At 41.6% G+C, this 20,036-nt stretch overlaps 1 protein-coding gene across 1 annotated transcript in view; it reads left to right on the top strand.

The window, feature by feature from the left end:
• The window catches only part of LOC126175331 (GTP-binding protein Di-Ras1), a 1,524,693-nt gene that overhangs the window by 339,893 nt on the left and 1,164,764 nt on the right, over nucleotides 1–20,036 (top strand). The window contains exon 2 of the mRNA XM_049922048.1: nucleotides 7,297–7,363. The gene's annotated coding sequence lies outside the window, so the exon portion shown is untranslated. The remainder of the gene's footprint in view (nucleotides 1–7,296; nucleotides 7,364–20,036) is intronic.

The following is a 20,036-nucleotide window of genomic DNA, read 5'->3' as shown; positions in this document are numbered from 1 at the left end:
TTGCTCCTGGTTTATGGCGGGCGACGGTCATGGTGGTATTCCACAGCTGTCGAGGGTGTCTCCAGATAAGTCTTCGTTGCTCACAGGCACCTGAAATCGCATTGAATTTTCTTCAGTGGCGAATCCCGCTTCGAAGTGAGCCGCAGTTATTTTCTTTTTGCAATTTCTTTCAAAATATTATTTTCTCATATTTCCTGTTCAATTCTGCCGTAGTCTGAAAGGGAAGAATAATAATATTAAAGTGCCAGACTACTGATTTAAATGTCTGGGGTTCGATCCCCTATCAGCCCTAGGATTTTTACGTGTCACTGGTGGTCAGCGCGGCTGACTGCTATGCGGTAGACCTGAGTTCGATTTCCGGTAGTGCCAGGGTTTGGAATAGGCTGCACTCAGCCTCGTGTGGCCAGTTGAGAAGCAAAGACTCAAGCATCAAGAAAGCCGGCAACGGGTCTGCTGACCACATGACCCTCCATTCCATATCCAAGACGCCACTGACAGAGGATGACATGGCGGTCGTTCGGTACCCATTATCCCGCCAGAGCGGAGTTAGAGAGTAAATCAGTTGAAATGTGGGAACAAGGCCATGATATAACGAATCCAACTGGACCATGTCTAGCACAGCATTGTTAAGTTTATATCAATTTGCAGGTTAGTAATAACTTTACTTTATTGCCCAACATTTTTAATTTAAATTTTGGCGTAGCGCAGACGCTGCTACATCGTGCATTTGCAATTGTAAGAAATATTACGTCATAGCAGACCAGCCTAATAAGTGACTAGAAAGATTAGAACCACAGTGATGTTACTCCGTACTGCGCTTTAGAAAGAGCCGCGCGATGTGGCTAATCTGTTGGACCGCAGCTAATATCGTCAGTTCCCGTGTAGGAATATATTTTTTTTTTTACTGCGCGTTCTGGCGGCAAACATTTATCACAGATTAAAACTGATTGAATCCTGTGTTTACGCTCTTCTCTCGTATTTTTCTTTGTGTACTTACACTTCCGAAAATGTATCACACACGTTATCTATTACTGCCATTTAAATGTTGGGTATTTGTCTGCTCGTAACGATAACACGTTATACACGAATGGATTTGTAGCGGCACACATAGTGTGCCATTTACAATGTTTGCGGCAAAACTGAGCGTAAACCGAAACAAGTATAATACGCCACAAATTTGCGGTGAAAATAATTTGTCGTAGAGGATATATGTTGTTTTGTCCTTATCCCAGTGGAACGTTAACACTGATTCGCTTCCACGAACCGGCATTTTTCATCGTGAAGCTATGTGTGATAATGAGACAACGTTCTGTAATTTAGTCCATTAAATCTCTCGATAATATAGTCGAGGTTACGGCCGAACAGCTACTGATTAAGTTTCATACATTTACCAAATTCACCGCGAATTTAATTGATTTTTAACGGTTTCTTCCCTAATTACTACAGCATTATGTCCTTGTCATTAAAAGTTTTTACGTTATAGTTCCTGAAAAAAACTGTCGCGCTCAAAAACGTACTTCAACAATCTTAACGAAGTAACTTATTCTTTTACTGTCAAAATGACATTATGGGACTGGATAATGGTTAACTCTTCTGCTGCCGATATTGTTACTGTTATCACCAATCGAAAGAGTAGTTTGATGCGACTCGCTACGTTAGGCTGCCTTGAGTAAATATTTTAACATGACTAGAGATCCTACATACAACCGAAATTGTTCACTGCATTCAAGCCTTGCTTCCATTTGCAGTTTTTACGACCTTACACTTCTCTCCATAACGAGATGAAGAATACTCGTAATTTGATGACTAAGAAGGGGCACGGTGAAAGTATCCAATGTTTTAGACAAATCGTGCATTTAAATTCTTTTCTCCTCGATTCGATTCAACAACTCTTCAATCGATGTATCTATCTTATATTTAGTGTTCTTCTCCTGGAACATACTTGAAAAGTTTACATTCTTTTGTTCTCTACATTGTTTATCGTCCACATTTCAATTCCATGTAAAGCTACACTCCAATCATGTTTTCAAAACACTTTCTAATGGTTAAGCTTTCATTCGATGTTAAGGCAGTTCTCTGGTTTCGGATAGCTTTTCTTTCTATTGTCTGTATACATTTTACATTCTCTTTAATTATACAGGTGTAAGTTGTTCTGATACCTAAATAGCAAAACTTGGTAACACCTATCATTGCGTCACATTTTGTCATATATTTTCTTCACCATCTTCTGCATAATTTTACTACACTCCACTACCCTTGTTTTAATGTTATTTATGCTTATCTTCTAAATTCTTTTGAAGTGCCAGCACAATCCGTTAAAGTGGTCTTCAAAGACCTTAGTTCCAGGTGGAATTACGTCAACGAAAAACCTCAAATTTTTCATTTCTTGTATTTGAACTTAACACATATTCCAAACTTCTCCTTGGTTTCCTTTACTTCTTGCTCTGTGCACAGATTGTGCAATATTTGGGTAGGTTACAACCATGTGTCACTGCTTCCTCAAATACTGTCACCCTCTTAAGGTCCCTCTACTCTTCGACCTGAAATGTGGTTTCTGTACAAGTTGTAGATAACTTTTCATCCCTGTACTGCACTCAGTGCTGACTCGTGCAAAATTTTACAAATGTGGTACAAATTCGTGACCTGTAGCTTTTTGACTTGCAAGGCTAGTAATCGAAACTAAATTGACGGTATTAATCATATGAACATAAACCGAACTGTTTGAATGTATTTAAATTTTATAATTAATCATTTAATATTGTAAGGAATAATGTACACGAGAAAACTCAGTTACTAACAGCTGGAATCGAAACCAAGCCGACAAACGGCCATTCTGTGTGTCTGACCACTAGGCTACCGTGCCATTGCGAGAACTGCCGATCAAAAATCCCATATATTCTACACTCAAATCTTTAAAGAGTGCTTCACCTTTCCTACGGGCTACTCAGGCGAAATATTCTAGTAACTTTAAAGGGCCATCTAGCTGCTTCTACTCACATAGTCTGAGCCAGATCTGTGTGCGTCGACCCACGCCCTCTTGTGAGATTTACGTTTGAGATAATACCACCTAACTCTTTAAATGTCACTTTCGCCCCAAAGATGCAATGAAAAAAGGGCCTGAATGAGATTTTCACTCTGCAGCGGAGTGTGCGCTGACATGAAACTTCCTGGCAGATTAAAACTGTGTGCCCGACCGAGACTCGAACTCGGGACATTTGCCTTTCGCGGGCAAGGTCCCGAGTTCGAGTCTCGGTCGGGCACACAGTTTTAATTTGCCAGGAAGTTTCATATCAGCGCACACTCCGCTGCAGAGTGAAAATCTCATTCTGGAAACATCCCCCAGGCTGTGGCTAAGCCATGTCTGCAGTATCCTTTCTTTCAGGAGTGCTAGTTCTGCAAGGTTCGCAGGAGAGCTTCTGTAAAGTTCAGAAGGTAGGAGACGAGATACTGGCAGAAGTAAAGCTGTGAGGACCGGGAGTGAGTGGTGCTTCGGTAGCTCAGTTGGTATAGCACTTGCACGCGGAGGGCAAAGGTCCCGAGTTCGAGTTTCGATCGGGCACACAGTTTTACTCTGCCAGGAAGTTTCAAAAAAGGGCCTTTTTAGCAGATCATACAAAATTTCCTCGTATACTCGTCCGCTTGCCAACATTTATAGCCTTTCGATTTACAGGGGTAGAAGTCATAGCTAAATTGAATATATAAATTTTGCATATATGAAGTTAAGTGTTTAAATGTACGTAATTTTTATAATTAGTAAATTCTGAGGACTAAAATGAAATTTAAGAAATATTGGTAGCACGGCAATCGAGCCAAAGCTGACAAATTGCCAGTCGGTACACTTCACCACTCGCCCATAGTGCTATTATGACAACTGCTCTTCTAAAATTCGTTACACTCCAGTCCTGCACAAAACGTTACACGCGGTTTGAAAGAAAAATACTGACCTCGTGCTGTGAGAAACATAGCACTCATAGGTTTGCACAGTCAAAACGCGACAGCTTTGTCCTTTCTCTGAGTTGATCATGGTGCGTCTGACCTTCATTTTAACACTCAATACTGGTTTCTAGTTACCGTGGACAAAGCGCTGCAGTACATGTTTTCATTCATTTTATTTGCATACCAGCATACATTCAAAGAGAGAGGGTGTAATTTTCGTGTCAGTTTTGGCTCGCATTCGGAGATAAACGGTGTAATCTTAGTACGGTTTCAAGATAGTTTTCAAAGATAAATGGCACAATTACAGAGTGATTTTTACAGTGTTCTGTAGCACATCAGTACATGATAACCAGCCACCACTGATCGTACCCTTGAAAACCTCAGAAATCCCAAGGGCGTATTCAGAGCAACATTGTGAAAGCTCTCTTCTAAAAAGAAGAAAAGCATTCGTAGTTGGGAATATGGGCAACCAGCAGCTGTACTATGGAATGACAACAGTGAAAATTAGTGCCGGGTCGGGACACCAACACAGATTTGCCGCTTATCGCGAGCGATCGCCTTACCATTTGGCTATCCGAGCACCACTCAAGGCCAGCCCAAACTTCCATATATCATCAACCACGTGTCTTCAACATGAACTCGTACATCCAGTCTGTATATTCCTGTACAGGGGAGACATTTTACTTGAACGTTGTTTGCCTGGTGTCGATGGATAAATATGATATTGCAATGCGTGTGCTAGTCCGAATTACAATGCAAAATTCCTTCGGACATGCATGCAAGCATGTGCGAAAGAACACTGCTTCGCACTTTTAAACAATACAGATCCTGCAATATTGTATTTATGCGCAAACGGAAAAGGTGGAGGGGATATGTAATTTACTTTTCCCTCCAGGCTGAAACTTACTCTGAAACCTGAGCGTCTGCCGGCGTATCGAATGTTAAAATAACTTAGAGAACTCAACCAGGCAGCGTCCTCCACCACCGCAGGTATGACGAGAAGTGAACGCCTCATTTTGAAGGAACAAGCGACACGAAAGAGGGCTGCGCATTGCAAGCTAATGCCACTAATATTTAGAAAATTAAAAACTTTTTCAATCTGTAGAAAAATTGCCAAAATATATACTTTTTACTCGGAGCGGAAGGGGGGGGGGGGGAGAAGATGGACAGTACTGTCCCTGGGTATGGCTCTGTTTCCGCTTCAGAACTGTTCACGCGTTAGAGTGCAGCGTGAACTTTTCTTACGAGATTCAAGACGTTAGATGTCCCGTGACAGTATTATCCAGCGCTGAGAAAGATAAAGATTGTAGACTCAGCTGTTCCACGTACAAAGCCTACCAGAGAAGGTTGCTGTTTCCGCTCTGTAAGTAGAAGCACTGAGCCCCTAATCTCACGTCCCTTATTAAATAGTTGCTGTCTTCACCGTAACTCTAGCAAGATACCCTTACGAGTAACTACTAGCCAGACCAGTTGGATCAAAGTTTCTTAACGAGGTGTTACACCTCCATTACGTCCTTTCATCCTGCACTGTGACAGAGAGAATCTAGGCTCTTCAAGAAAAGTTCAGTTGCTAGAATTTAAAAAAAACGTAAGGTATTCCTACTTGCGTGATTACAGAGCCAATTCACAGACAAGCAAAAGTTTTCATGTATCTGACGGCCGTGTGCAACGTGTTTATAACACTTTTTAAATTGTTTCGTTCAGCTGTTATGCCGGAGAATGAGCGGTAATTAATTACCGAAACACTCGATTTTATGACATGGTTTAAAACAACAGAAAAGATACGCATACAAAATGAGAGAGAGGATCATACAGAGAAGCAGAATAAAATTAGTTTATTCCGTATCTCTCACATTTCTTATACATTAATTTGTCATATCTGAACGACAATAATATAGTCAAATCACTGCATGTCCATCTTTTCGGAGATGGTTGCGGAAATCGGCTGCTCGATACAGGATGTCAAATCAAATACCTTTCAGCAGTATAGTTCCCAAACTTATTTTATTTGGCTACCAGTTTCGGCAATTTACTACGCCATCTTCAGGCACTGTTTTTAGAGAACAATGGTACCAATATGAAATAGATAACTTAAAAAGGGGGTGTTGCAAGTCTTATATACAGTGGTAATATGTACTAACATAACAGTATTAATCGGTACAGGAAGGTACATAAAGTTACAGATAAATTAAGGAATAAAATAAGAGAACGGCTACTCACTGTATAACTCAGGTATACACTCAGGTATACACTCAAAGTGTATACCTCATATAATCGTAAAAAAGGAAACTACTAAACGGAGGTCTTTGTTTCATGTTATGCATAGATAATCACGGTATAATGCTAATGCAATGCCCGTGAAACAACTGGAGTAAATGAGTATAGTCCTATACTGACGGTTACCGACTGAACACAACACATTTTATTACATGCTGTCATGTACTAGTAAAACATATACCACTTACTGGAGGTCAGCCCTACAACTATCTGCATCATCATGTTCCATATACTACTAATAACTAATAAAAGGAGAATATAAAAGTACATCAGTGCAGTTTATCGATCACAAACTCGTAAGATGCAACTTGTTAAATAAGTATTGAAATATGTGGAAAAGGCAAACTTACAGCAAACTTACTTTTGTTGGAGATCGTTACGGTATAATACATTATATTCACAGTTTTATTAAATAAGTTGCATCTTACGAGTTTGCGATCGATAAACTGCACTGATGTATATTTATATTATCCTTTTATTAGTTATTAGTAGTATATGGAATATGATGGTACAGGTATTTATGGGGCTTACCTCCAGTGAGTGGTATATTTTTTACTAGTATATGACAGCATGTAACCAAATGTTTTATGTTCAGTCTGTACTTGTCAGTATATGAAAATATTGTTTTGCTCCAGTTGTTTGCGGGCATTGCATTAGCATTATACCGTGATAATTTATGCCTAACACGAAATATTGACCTACGTTTAGTAGATTCCATTTTAACGATAATATGACGTATATACTTTGCCCACTACTTTAAGTTAATATAGTGTGCTACTATTCTCTTATTTTATTCCTTAATTTATCTTTATGTAACTTCCTTTACTGTTATGTTAGTACATATGACCACTGTATATAAGACTTGCAGTACGCTCCCTTTTTTGGTTATCTGTTTTATACTGGTACCATTGTTGTCTGTACACAGAGCCTGAAGATGACGTAGTAAATCGCCGAAACTGGTAGCCAAATGAAGTTTGGAAACTAGACGACTGAAAGATGTTTGATTTGACATCCAAAAAAATATAGTCAATTTTCCCCTTGTGTCGGTCTAGCAGTTATCATCAACTGTGATTTGTTTCACAGGTGTGAAGGAGGGACCGGAGTGGTCGGTTGAAGGCAGCATGTAGAAACAGCTGCAGGTCTGCCACTGGTGAGTACTCAATGAACTTAGTACTGTTTCAATCTACCGATGATTTGATATGATGGACTGTTTTTATAAGGTTTATCATCAGATTTATACTTATTTTATGCTTTCACTATATTTCGATTATCCTTAAAACCATGATCTAAGAAATAGCGACTATACAAGAGGGACACCTAAAAGAAACATTGTGATAATAACTTTATAACCGTGTGCCTGAGTAAGACTCGAGAATCTATAATTCTGAAGCGATGATCTAAATACAGTGCTTGACTAAAAAAAGTGATGCGCCCAGAATACATTGTCGGATGTCAGTATAATTCGTGCACGCAGACACCATCAGAGGATACGTAAATAATTTCGACCGAAATTTTCCCTGACAGGTGGATCGGCCATCAGAGAGCATTAACGATGTAGGTGTTCAGTGCTACTAACAGGCCTGGCAAGGTGTGTAACGGCCATGACAGCGTCAGGTGTTGAGTGATCACTGTGAAGGGCACTCGTGTGAGACAGAACTTGTCATTATTTAAAAGGGGTCTTATTGTGAGTCTACATTTGGCCAACTGATAGATTCCTACAATAAGCAGATTTGTGTGGCATTCGGATGTGGCAGTGGCCCGATGCTGGACTACATGGGAACGTGATGACCAACATACTAGTCGTCAAAGTTGTGGTCGATCATACATGTCACCCTGTACCACTGATCGGAGAGCAGAAGCGGCAGGACAAGGAATTACTGTCCCGTGCTTAGTCTATCATTAGCACCACAACACAGACAGCTCCGTTTGGAGTGTTGCCGTGGCCTGAAAGCAAGGACTGCTAACGAAGTGCACTGTGGCGTGTTCAACGATGAATCGCGGTTCGGCATTACCGAGAATGACGAATGTCAACGAGTATGGCTGCTTCCTGGAAAGATTTCCCGTTCTTCCAATGTTTTGCAGAGGCACAACTGTATAACTCCTGATGTCATGGTGTGAGGAACGGTCAGGAGTGACATCAGATCACGGATAGCAGTGACTGAGGGGACTCTGACGACACAACGGTACGTTACGGACGTTCTGCGCCCTCGTGTGTTACCTCTCGTCCGACAGTATTGTGGTGTCAATTTTCAACAGGACAATGCTCGTCGATACAGGGCACGTGTCTCAATAAACTGTCTCCGTGATGCTGGGGTACTCCCGTAGCGAGCAAGATCACCACATCTGTCCCCCAGAGAACAGATGTGTGACCAACTTGGGCGCCAACACTGTCTAAGTGCCAGTATACTGAATATCAAGGATCAGTTAGGACAGTTGGTTGCCAACTTGCCTCAGGAGAGGAAACAACGGCTGTACGGCACACTTCCCAACCGAATCAGTGCATGAGACCAGATCAGAGCGGGTTCAACGTCGTAATAACAAGCAGGCTCCTACTGCCAAGGTCACTTTTATTCGATTTTGTAATCACCGAAATAACATTATACACACTCTCAACTCGCGAAATTTCATTTCGTTTTCGCCTCCTCTTCTGGATGTTTCACTTTTTTTTTTCTTTTGCTAGGCATCGTATAATGACGGTAGGTAAACTTTCCTAATATTGCACCTACGTATCAAATCCGCGTCAACTACTAACCGACCTATACGTTGACACAGATGAAAGGTCTGGAGAGGGATCACGACCGGGAATGAAAGTTGCGAACTCTCGAGGGAAATTAAAGAAACTTGTATTTCCTTTGTGAGGCATTCATTGGAACATTCCGTATTCCATCAGTTATGGAACGTCGTAGTAATTTGTGTGGGTGAAAACTCTTCTTGAATCCATTTAAAGACGGTAACACATAGCAACGAATGGAGTGGAGCTTGTGCTTATGCAACGCTTGATAGGCAATCTGACACCACAGTAAGATAACTTACGTTCTCTCCGCAGGATGATTGTTGAATATAAAGTGGAACTTAAAACTTTTCTGCACGAAACAAGTGTAGATATGATCGCAGATTGACGATCCAAGGGAAACTTTCCAGTAAGACTGTAGCCTTTATTGCAAATACTTAAATCCGAACAATATTCAGTAACGCAATCCTAGTACATAACGATAATAATAGTAAAAAAAGTGCGGATGTACAAATTTTGTCACCGTTCGACTCACAGATTGTTTTCTTCGCCACCTCATACACTAATAGCATATCGGTTTTGTATTTTAGGGGAGAGTTTTATACCTAGATGATACTATCCGTAGCCGGCCGAAGTGGCCGTGCGGTTAAAGGCGCTGCAGTCTGGAACCACAAGACCGCTACGGTCGCAGGTTCGAAACCTGCCTCGGGCATGGATGTTTGTGATGTCCTTAGGTTAGTTAGGTTTAACTAGTTCTAAGTTCTAGGGGACTAATGACCTCAGCAGTTGAGTCCCATAGTGCTCAGAGCCATTTTTTGATGCTATCCGTAGGAACAGGTAGTGAGTTTTGAGGGGTACTTCAGTTTAGTGACTGATGTTAGAATCAGATGAAGGAATGCGGACGGTGGAACGCCACAAACAGTTTCTGTCATTTTCTCCAATTTTGTTGTCAGAAATGAGATTGTGTTTTGTGCTACATTTGTGAATAATGGAAGTTCTTCATATTTAAGTGATATTGAATATACTAAGGCTACTTCGAACATATGGTTAGTTCTTCAATTATAGATTATTATGTCAGGTGCAACTGAAGTCGCCTCCTACCGTCCGGCTGTATGTGCAGTTAACTCAGGAACTAAGGATTTAGATCCGGTTTTCACTAATACATAACTGTTTCGCGAGGAAGATTTTGTGTACAGTTTATAAAAATGTCGTACAAAATGTCTGAATTCGATAAATTAAATTTAAGTTTTCCCACCTACCGAACAGCGGTCGTAGCTCGAGAGTGCAGTATTGCGTTCAGTTAGCAAACAGCGTGACCAAATTCGCATCTCCTGTGATTGAGTGGTTTGCAGGCATGATAGCTCAGTGTGTTCGGTCAAAAAACTGAGTGAAATATTCAGTGATGGGCTTTAATGGGTGTCCTCTGACGTCCGCCCAGACCAAATGATTAGAACATTGACGAACAAAATCGAGAGAAAAGAAGAAGTAGTGGTAGAGCGTTAGACAGGGCCCGAAAGGTAGCAGGATCGGATCCCGGAATGGTCAGTTACCTTTCATTCTGCCTTTCATTCACCTCTCATTGATGTGAAGATTCGCCAGAACCGAAACGTGGATTGGACTCCTCAGTCGCAATTCGCACTCTTAATTTACTGCAAATCTTCGAACAACGGGCAGTCAGTTACTCAACTTTGAAGAGTTATATGACCAATAACGAAAAAATAACTACCTCATCATCAGGCTGTGACATGAGACTTATAATTTGGAATAATCAAATATTTGTAACCGATAGTTTCCCTGGAAACATTTTAAGAACAACTGCATAGCGAAAAAACATGCAAATCCAAAGTATGTAGCTTTCTATTTTGTCTTGTTTTTTACGCTTCAAGTAAAACGTTTTCCGAAAAGGCGCTTCAGTAACTTTGCTTCCTTTACGTACAATGTCTTATTTCTGCAGCGCAACTTAGCTTGCACCAAATCTACATGAGGACGTGATTCTTAGCGTGGCACGGTGAAGAAGTCTGTCATAAAGAATCCACGTCGACGAATTATGGCAATGAGTCGCACCGTTGCATCCCAGTGAGTGCTAAGGTCCACAAGTATAGTGCTGAACATGTGGATCATGCGTGTATTTTCTTATTTTTTTTCTTTTAATGTGCTGCATCAGCCAGCCTTCGATACATAATTAACCACTCACACATACGTTCACCCGTGATTCACATGCAACATTTACATAGGTTGTCAACGTATTAATTACATCACGATGAGTTTCCATCATTGCCATAAGACGTCAGTCACTCTAAACGCCACTTCAATATGGAACACGTAACGTTAGTGCCACCAGACAACTTCCCTGGCCTGCACTGCTTGCATATCGTACGTCATATGAAAGCGATGATATTAACTTACTTAACCTTGTTCTCTTTATTTTAATCGTGGCCCGAAACAAAATACGCTACGCCAGTCAAGCCGTGTGGCGTAGAGGTACTTAATGTTACCCGTGCGAAGTCGGGCCGGGTCGTTAGTGCCCTATATGTAGTGGCTGAATAAACCACGTTTCGTCGGTCGTGAACCATCTTGTCGTTTGAGAGGAGTCTTTTACCTCGGAACGTGTGATATTTGCAAATAAACTGAGATTCATTAATGTCTTAACAATTTTGTCTCCCTTGAAAACAAGAACTTAGTATTTGACTTTTAACTTGGTTTTCATAATACTCGTACTTCTCCGTAAGGCTAGGTTCTCATTCAAATGAGCAAAAATTGGGCAAAGTTTGGAATTTTTTTGTGACAGTGAAAAGACATTCAAAGGATCTGTTTGGGGGCTATTATTGATTATTTCTTGAACTTATTTCAGGTTTTCAGTACAAAGAAAATGGTGCCCATAATTATGAATTGATCAAGGCCCTGCGAGTTTGCAGTACGCAGACTCCGTGTAGTGTAGCCCCTCAGGAGTTATCTGAGGTCAAAAATCGATATCATTGATCGACACTGCATTAAATTTATGGGTGCTTCTACCTAACCACCATGAAATAACCTTAAACCTAACGATATGGTGCTAACTCTCTCTGAATTCGATTTTTGAAAATTTGTGGTAAGTTCCTACGGGACAAAACTGATGAGGTCATTGGCCCCTAGGCTTACTCACTACCTAATCTAACGTAAACTAACTTACGCTAAGGACAATACACACACCCATGCCCGAGGCAGAACTCGAACCTCCGACGGGGGGAACGTGCAAAACGTGGCAAGGCGCTTCAGACCGCGCGGCTACCAGGCGCGGCTGAATTCGATTTTTGAGGGTTTGTTTCTCTCTTTATCCCCCTACAAGAATAGTTAATATTAACATATTTCATGTATTACGGTATAAGCTCCCAAGAAAAACGTTTACTTTCGCGGGCCAAAGGTAGAGGTTAACAGGTTGAACCATTACTATTTCGCCGGCCGCGGTGGTCTAGCGGTTCTAGGCGCGCAGTCCGGAACCGCGCGACTGCTACGGTCGCAGGTTCGAATCCTGCCTCGGGCATGGATATGTGTGATGTCCTTAGGTTAGTTAGGTTTAAGTAGTTCTGAGGTCTAGGGGACTGATGACCACAGTAGTTAAGTCCCATAGTGCTCAGAGCCATTTGAACCATTATTATTTCATGCTGCACGCAGTTTTGACTAATCGCTTCTCCTGCAAAACCCGTTTAAAGTTTAGGGAAAACTTTTGTATGTATTATTAGTTCAATTTGCATAAAAACTGCATGTTACATATTTTTTATGTCGCCGAACACAAAACTGAAGGTAGATTTCCAAAATTCAGAATAGCTAATCCAATACGATGGACCAAAAATTACTTTTTTCCCACTTTTGACCAAAATTTGACAAAGTGCTTTCGCTACTTACGTTTAGTCTGCAATTCCAGGACCGTATATCAACCCTTCCTCTAACTCAAACTGTTCCTGGAGAGCAATTCCCTCGTTCTCCTTGGCGAGAAAAGCAGATCTGGGTGAGCTGGGTACGCTGCGTTCGGCAGCCTGCAAACGTTGTTCGTCACATTTTTCGGGGAATATGTTTGCATGAATACTGCGATATAAAACATTTTGTGCAAGTGCGTCACGGCACGACAAGTTTTCTACCTTAGCCGGGCGTCTCCGATTGAGAGCGTCCCACTACGGTCGTGACACGGCTTCGAACAATGGGCTGTAGAAACTCGTGAAACGCACAAGTTAAAAAACCTTTTCGTTCCAACGTTCTAGACACATATACCTTTCAAAAAATTCAATAATGTAAAAGGTAGACGACTAAATACGGTGTTCACAAGATTTTCTCCATTGCTAAGCTTTTAAATTTCAGTGGGGTTTTCAGATGTGGAAAACTTTAAATTTTCAGAGTAATTTTCGTAATTACAGAAAAACACATAAAATGCGAATACCATTAGCTAAAATTGAATAAGACAGTCAATTAAATTTCCATTTTACAGAGACCAAAGTCTGAAAATTGTTGGAATTCTTCCCTACTTCATTTTGCATCAGTTAATCGTTATTTCTTAAAACTATCTGGAAAATAAGAATATGTGTTTTACAGATTGCATCTGCTACTTTGAATGCTGAGTGTATTCCGTGCTACCCTTCTTAACCACCCTGAACAATCTTCAGCTTATGAATCCAGAATAACTCCTTCATTATCGCTCCCATCTACTACTTTCCTCTCTCTCTCTCTCTCTCTCTCTCTCTCTCTCTCTCTCTGGGTTATTAGCAATTAACGTCAGACAAACGCCGGCTATGATCACTCCTGGCTCTCAGTAACGATGTCGGCCCGTTGCAGTTATAACTCCAGCAGTTAAAGCTATTATGTAGTGTTTAACGGTTTTTTGTGAAAACAGAATTACTGCTGCTGCTGCTGCTCTCAGTGTTCATTAGCGCACTCAATTCACAGCGCGCTTCAGCAAGGCATTATGACCGTCACGTGCATTATCTCGTTTCACCGACAATCTACCAGTGCTCGGGTCTCTGTAATTTTGAAACACGTTTAAATTCGTCCGACCGTGAATTCCTCAGTCGCCTGATAAAAAATTCGACAGGTGTTAGATAACCTGCTAAAATCCCGTTTTAAATAGCACCATGTACGTACGGGGGCGCGATAAAAAGTAATGGCTTCGAATTTGCTATGTGAAAACTCTTACAGCTTTTTATGTAAAGCAAACAATCTTAACATTCTGTAAATTTATTCTTCAGGTCTACTTGTTTAGTTCTCAGCCTAGTCACTCTGTCGACGAACACATGTCTCGCAATGAGAGACAAGTTCGTTCACACCGTCGCTGTACCATGTTTGACTTTGTTGACGGAGCTACAACCTCACCTCTGCTTCACCGCTTCATCATTGTAAAAGTGAAGTCCTCGGAGACGTTCATTAATCTTTCGAAACAGGTGATAATCGGATGCGGGCGTGTGTGGAGGATGATGGATGATAGTGAACACAAAGCATCGTATTGTTACAAATTTCGCAGCCCTCGTGTGTGGTCTGACAGTGCCATGCTTATAGTGAGGGTGATCCATGTCTGAACGAACTCTTCGAATTCGAAAATCGACTGCAGCACGCTGTCTCTCACACACCGACGCAGCTACGTTGCACACCACCATTTTACATGCTACAAATAGGAGCTCTTTTTGAGGAAGAGAGATGCAAATATGTATACGTGAATAATAAAGATGTCAAACTTCCTGGCAGATTAAAACTGTGTGCCGGACCGGGACTCGAACTCGGGACCTTTGCCTTTCGCAGGCAAGTGCTCTACCCGTTCGAGTCTCGGTCCGGCAAACAGTTTTAATCTGCCAGGAAGTTTCATATCAGCGCACACTCCGCTGCAGAGTGAAAATCTGTTTCTGGAAATAAAGATGTCGGATGTTAATAACGTTTGTTTTATTTAAAAAGCTTTACGAGCTTTCACAGAGAACATTCAGAGGCAGTACTTTTCCGCTCAAGCTCGTATATTACGACGGGCGTTCAATAAGTAAAGTAACATATCTTTTTCTGAAAGCAGCTTTTTTTGTTAAGGATTGGAGTATAACATATTACTCCATACACTTTTGGCTACCAAACCCTACTTTTCAACATAGTCTCTGTTCAGTTCGACTGTCTTACGATTCCTTACTGGGAGGGCCTGTATGCCAGCATGGTTTCACTCTATTGGTCGACATCGGAGGCAACGTCTTTCTGCATCAGTAACCTCCACATCACCCACGTACCGTTTCTCGCGAAGTGCATTCTTCATGGGGCCAAGCACGTGGAAGTCAGAAGCTGTGAGATCCGGGCTGTAGGGTGGGTGAGGTATAAGAGTCCAATGAAGATTTTTGAGCACCTCTCGGTTGCGCAGACTTGTGTGGGGCTTCGCGTTGTCATGGAGAAGAAGAATTTGACTCCGAACCACCGATCACCTGGAGTGAGTGTGTCCGCACGTTCCAGTATTGCAGGAGACACACATGTCTGCGACCAACCGGCTCGCCTGAGATCGGACAGGTTTGCGTGACATTGTTACGATGACGACAGAGACGACAGACCCTTCCCCGACGATTCAGCGTGCTTTTAGTCATTGCCAGGTCTCCGTAGACACTCTGCAAAGGCCCATGAATATCGGCAATGCTCTGGTTTTCAGCCAAAGGAAACTCAGTGTTAGCTCTCTCATTGGAACCCACCTCCGTTGTTTTTAAGGCTACGTGTAGCGCTGCCACCTATTTGAACTCCATGAAAATATAGGGACTCAAGCGGGAATATGGCACTATGTCTCACAGCAAATTCCGAATTTTTGAACCGAAATTCGCCGAAAAAAATGTGTTGATTTGCTTACTGAACGACCCTCGTACACTGATGAGTCAAAATTTGAAGACAACTTGCTTGATAGCATGTTGGTCCACCTCCCGCCGGGGAGCGTCCCGGATGTGCTTCGTCGAGTTCAGATAAGCCGAATTTGATGGCCAAGACATCAACATAAGTTCATTACCAACATCCTCAAACCATTGCAGCACCATTATGGCCTCGTAACTTGGACAGCGATCCTGCAGGAAGATACCTCTGCTGTCAGGGGAGAACCAAAGAAGAACGATAATCTCCTCATAAAAATCAACAACAATTCCGCCAGTGGAGATATTGCGCAACTCAGCTCGCTCTGTCCCTCCGTCAAACCTATAGCGCTGTAGACAAAAGCGCATAGGTTGATTCGTTTTCCTTGACATCCGAAAGGCATCAGACATCGTCGCACACTGACGCTTAGTGAAAAAAAAAGTGAGCTTACCTAGTATTGGGCCAGATTTGCGACTGGATTCCAGACTTCATTGCAGACAGAACTCAATACGTCGCACTTAACGGAACAAAATGGTGGAAAAACCACATACATAATATTGTGGGGAAGGCGAAACAAACGTCTGCGCTTTGTTGGCAGAACACTTAGAAGTTGCGACAAACCCACTAAAGAGACAGCATACATTACACTTGTCCGTCCTCTGCTGGACTATTGCTGTGCAGTGTGGGATCCTTACCAGGTAGGCTTGACTGAGGACATCGAGAAAGTGCAAAGAAGGGCAGCCTGTTTCGTGTTATCGCGCAATAGGGGTGAGAGTGTCACTGATGCGATACGCGAGTTGGGGTGGCAGTCATTGAAACAAAGGCGGTTTTCTTTGGGGCGAGATCTATTTACGAAATTTCAATCACCAACTTTCTCTTCCGAATGCGAAAATATTTTGTCGACACCCACCTACGTAGGGAGAAATGACCGTCATAATAAAATAAAAGAAATCAGAGCTCGAAGGGATAGGTTTAGGTGTTCCTTTTTCCCACACGCCATTCGAGAGAGGAATGGTAGAGAAGTAGTACGAAAATGGTTCGATGAACCCTCTGCCAGGCACTTAAGTGTAAATTGCAGAGTAACCATGCAGATGTAGATGCAGATTGTTTTTTAAGAAAGCAGAACGCCAGAAGACGGTACAATTGTTTTTGGAATTGCGCCTGTTTCCATCTAGCTTTAATCAAGTCTCCTTATAGCGTTCCATACGACAGTCACGAGACAGTAATATGTTCCAGGATTTTTGTCACGCTGCAGATATTCGTAGACATCTGCCTCCACGGCCAGATAAAAAAATTTACAAAACAGCGCAGCTTGCGTACCGTGGCACGTCTTACCGGATCGGTATGCACGGACGTGACACTTCAAGCAATACCGGGATCTGCTGCCTCCCCAGTTACGACGCAGAAGCACGAATTCACAGCAAAATCTATAAAGATTTTTTACTAAGCTCCCGTATGTATACAACGACCTTTAAATAAAAACAATGGCCTTCGAAAACAGACAGCTGCACAGTATCAGAGGCATTGTCATGAGGAAAATGAGAGACAAACATAACTTGTAAATGATAGATTTCAGCTATCAGTCGTCCTTTTGAAATTTTATTGGCAGATCTAGATTTCAGCCAGAAACTACCCATTCTCAATGCACTATCACGATAGTGCATTGAGAATGGCTAGTTTCTAGCTGAAATCTAGATCTGACAATAAAATTTAAAAAGGACGACTGATAGTTGAAATCTACTATTTACAAGGCAATACAACAGTCGCTGCGTGCAACAGCCTTCTGAATGGAGGGTAACCTAATGAGACAAATATAATTCTGAGATACTGCAACAATTTTCTAATGTAATGGTTATGTTGGGTGCTGATATTTTTACTCTATTTTTTTGCAGTAAATTTATGTTCGTGCTTCTTTTTTTATTCGTTATTAATACATTTTGACGCTTTCATACATATTGCTTACTAAATTAACCACGACTGGTTTATTTAATTCCTTACAGCCAGGTAAATACTTGGACAAATAATGAACGGATTGTTATATGCCAAGTAAAGTGGGCTCAAATAAATAAACTAAGTAATATAGCCTACTAAGCATTATATCCAATCGACAGCAATACTGAAACACTTTCATACAACAATCAGTGTAGATAACTGCCAGAAAGAAACAAATGTGATATTATCAAGGAAACTAATTTTGTCTGGCAAACAACAGAAATATATAAAGAAAGCATATATTAAAGTAGGTACCGTTATCGGTATAATAGGGTTTTGATGAATGAGATTGTATATACTGATCACCTAGAATTGTAATGAGGTACTGCCCCGTCACTTTCTTTCTGTTTTACTGGATGTCGAAAGTATGAGTGGGTATAAGTAATTAAGATGATATGAAACCGCAGGCAAACCAAATAAGGGACACGAAAGTATGTAGAACGCTACACTATTTCGCGTTCCGTCGTGGAATGTGAGAGCTACGTCTCTCTGACCCACTGAAAATATCGAAAAAAGTGGTTTGGTAAATGGCTATCGTAGATCGGAAATTTCAGCGTATGTATGTAGACACTGCATGCTTCCAGGAGGCGCCCTGATAAAGATTTCATAAGAGAAAGTAGGTAAAAGTTATTTATACAAGGAAAATGCCAGTACTTAACCGAGGCAGCACGGTGACTGTTCCGTACTTGAGACTACATCATCAACTCTACGCCATAACCCGGGAGACTGTTGCTCAATAATTCGAGAAAGCTGATGGTATTACTGACTAGGGCAAGCAGTTGGTTCGTTGAGCAGGGCATGTCTTGACAGTGTGCCATTCAGAACTAAGTAACAGAAAATCCGTTCATGCCCTCACACACTCGGCAGTTATTGAAGAGCTAGACTCAACAACAACTGTTGAGAAATTTAGCAAATCTATGACAACATAGGTACTGGAGAGCCCCAGTGAAAAATGTGTAAAACCCGCGTTTTCCAGCATTTCCTAGACTCTTTTGAAAGGAGGGATAAATTTAATAGATAGTTTCAACAGCTAACGACGAATTTTTCTGCTGACAAAGGTCAAAGACTGAACAAGGATCAAGCACAACAACAGGAAGAATGTATACTGAACTGTAAAAAAAAAAAAAAACAAAAAAAACAAAAAAAAACAGTGAACGGTCCAAGGGCAAAATGTGCATTATAAAACAATTAGAGAGAGGAACGGCGTGGTGGGGTTAAGTGCTCAAGATGTTGGACTGCCAAGCAGACGAGCCATGTTGAAGCCTCCCTCATGCCACTACTTTTTTTTTCGCTGTTCGTTCTATTTGATGACTAGGCGACAAGTCAACCGAATCCTCCACCGAAGAACACATTTGGTGTGTCATACACGGCATTTGTGACCGTACGTGTATCATATGGTAGGGATCTCTTACCGATGCACCTAATTTGTACGTATGCCTAGTAAGTGAGTGAGATACGCCTCTTTGCCCGATTTGGGTGTTCGTATGAATGTGAATGTGATCACTCCCAAAAAAATGATGATCACATAATTGTTTGTCACATAAGCTGCAATAAATGAAGGGAACAGTTTCACAATCACACAGCTTCTCTGTGCTCTGTCAAAACATATGTTTTTAACGTTTTTGAAATTGGGTTCCGTTTCGGAAGTTTTGGCTCTTGAATTCCTTTGTTGTAAATAGTTCTCACCCGTTTATTTGTTGTTTTCATTTCTGTGAGGCGTCTACGTAGTATCTCGCCTGCTCGAGCTATTCATCACGTTCCCACATTATATACTCAATGCATAGTATGACAACTGCCAAGACTACAGAAAGACAGAAAGAGAACAAACACTTGAGTGACCGGACGGACGTTCATCATGCTGTGAAAAAGAAATTAAAATAAATGTGAGGAGGGAGTTTTGAACTCTGCTCGTCCACTTTACAGTTCAACACCGTGACCGCTTTACCACGACATCGCGGAAAGGTCTTTGCACGAGTCTCTGCCCTTACACGATCTTCCTCCAGCACGCTGAACTACTATGGACGTGATCTTTTCCGTTTGTCAGCTTTACGAAAAGTTTCACGAACAACAGAAGCCATCTCTTTTCGCATTAATCCATTTGGCAACAGCTTCTGACTATTCCAAAGCTTAGTCTTCAGGGGTCATCATAAGATACACTCCTGGAAATGGAAAAAAGAACACATTGACGTCGGTGTGTCAGACCCACCATACTTGCTCCGGACACTGCGAGAGGGCTGTACAAGCAATGATCACACGCACGGCACAGCGGACACACCAGGAACCG

Source organism: Schistocerca cancellata, chromosome 3, assembly GCF_023864275.1.
Source record: "Schistocerca cancellata isolate TAMUIC-IGC-003103 chromosome 3, iqSchCanc2.1, whole genome shotgun sequence".
NCBI classification, from domain to species: Eukaryota; Metazoa; Arthropoda; class Insecta; order Orthoptera; family Acrididae; genus Schistocerca; species Schistocerca cancellata.
This window is presented reverse-complemented; position numbering and strand designations above follow the sequence as displayed.